Genomic DNA, 2,500 nt, shown 5'->3' with positions numbered 1-2,500 from the left:
ACACACACACACACACACACACACACACACACACAGCTTGAGTGAGTTATTGAAATCATCGTTGTGTTTAAACTGAAACTTAAATAAACTCTCTCTCTCTCTCTCTCTCTCTCTCTCTCTCTCTCTCAATATGTTTACTTTCCATGTTTTAATCTCTCTCTCTCTCTCTCTCTCTCTCTCTCTCTCTCTCTCTGACCTTATCTGAACTGACATGGGGGAGGTGGTGGCCGAGGGGTTAGAGAAATGGTCCGCTGTTTGAAAGGCCCCGAGTTCGATTTCCGGGTAGAGCAGAGAACACATTCACTTCTAGTCAGTCTCTCCAAAACGCTCCTTCACTTCATCTCAGTATACCTAATAATCACATTTCCTAATCACACTTCCGTCCCAAATGACCCCTAGGAGAGAAAAATGACCTCATGGGGGGGGGGAGAAGTCTAGAGGAAGCGTAACAGAAAATATATATTAACCAAAGTTCAAATATAAACCAAAATAATAATGATAATAATAATAATAATAATAATATGCATCAACTGACCATATATGCATTTTAAACTATCGTAAAAGGAAGTGGAATATGTCGTTATCAATCATTTTCACCGAAGCAACACAAATCACGTTTCAAACACATAAATATCACTTAAAATTAGTTTGACTTAATATTAACCCATTTGCGCCCAGTGTCCTCAATACAGCACGGATCTGGACATTTTCAGAGGTTAATAAAGAAGGGAACTCCGGGATTGGGACCTATGAGCTTCGCGACTGTGAGCTGATAAGCGGAGGGCGGTACGTGTAGCACCCTTCAAGCAAAATCCCTCGTACAGGAACTATCTATCTATCTATTCCCAGACGCCATAATCCCGTAAAGGGTGGCCATTTGATTCTGAGTTAGTTGTTTTACGGGGAGGGGCACTAACCCTCCACCAACCCACTTGTTGACACGTAGGGAACACGTATGGTTTGGTTATATGGTTACCACCCAGCGTTGTAAATGGTTTCTTGGCCTACAGGAAACCATTTGGCTTGTCAGTCAATGTTAAGCCACCTGTACAGGAACTCTGGGAGGTAAAGGGGTATGCACTCCCGAACAATATGAAGCTTCGAGTTACCCGCGAGAAAAAGTACAATATCAAAGACCGTCTATTCTACAGTGTTTACAATATTACCCTACCTATTATTTTCCTCTTCTACGTCTACATCGAAGCACTACACTATTCAGCAAGAGCTTAATATTGTCTGAGATATTTCCACACGATATTCCTCTATTTACAACACAATTTGCGCTAATATTGCGAAAATTAATGATGGCGAGATTTTGAACTAACTCGCTAACCTATGAGCCATGTGTCTGTGTTTACATCTGAAAATCCTTGTACTTACCTCATTCTACGCCTTCTCATCCTTCCAATACGCCTTAGGTTCTTTCTTTAGGACGCACACGAACTCCCCTTCATCTCCGTAACGAATTGGCTCACGAAACTCACGCAAACGACCACCACGACGCAAAATCTTTCAAAAACTCGCAACGCACGTCTTCCCTCCGCCATGTCACCCTCTCAAGTGATCGCCCGCCAATTCGCACCATCCCAAATTCAGAACAAAATAGATTATGGATTTTCACCGCCAAAATTCAATATATATTTCTGCTAATTTTGGTTTTCTATTTTGACTATTGGAATTGTATCCGTTTTCTCGATCACCAAAAGCCAGTACGAAATTTAAATCTGGTAAAAATAAAGATTAGCCAATGTTTTTTGTTTATTTATTTATTTTTATGCCGTAGTTTAAAAAATGGTGAATTTAGGATAATTTCGTTCGTATTTTCGTGGATTGTGGAAGCTCCCTAACACCTCTTCCCTAGCGAATTATTCTTGGATACGGCTGGTTAATATCCTTTTGTACGTTAGTTCTGCAGAATACGACGATATTGGAAGGATTTATATAACACGGAAGAGTAAGGTGTAACAAAACAAATCGCTTAGGAAAAGGTGTTTGGGAGCTTCCTCAAATCAGCCAGTATGATGGCAAGATTGAAGAAGCCATGATGTCAGTGCTTAGAATTTTATCTATGACTAATCTATCTATCTACCCATCTATCTATCTATCCATCTATCTATCTATCTCCATCTATCTACCCATCTATCTATCTATCTATCCACCTGTCTATCTATCTATCTATCCATCCATCCGTCTATCTATCTGTCCCATCTGTCTATCTATCCATTTGTCTATCTATCCGTCTATCTATCCATCCATCTATCTATCTATCCATCCATCTATCTATCCATCCATCTATCTATCTATCTATCTACGGACGCGGAGGAGGTACTGTACACTTGGCTTCACTTCCACGTAGTACAGGGGGTAGTTGGTGGCGACTACCATCCACTCACTTGATGTAGCGCTGCCTATTCCCTCACCTTCATCATCAGTATAGAAAATGAGAAAGTGAGTGAGTAAATAAGAAAATGAAGAAAGTGAGAGAGTGAGAGAGTAAATT

The sequence above is a fragment of the Coenobita brevimanus genome, chromosome 83 (genome assembly GCF_032717465.1).
Source record: "Coenobita brevimanus isolate Jiangsu-jjx chromosome 83, ASM3271746v2, whole genome shotgun sequence".
Taxonomy (NCBI): Eukaryota; Metazoa; Arthropoda; class Malacostraca; order Decapoda; family Coenobitidae; genus Coenobita; species Coenobita brevimanus.
The sequence above is the reverse complement of the archived record's forward strand: the minus strand, read 5'-3'. Positions refer to the sequence as shown.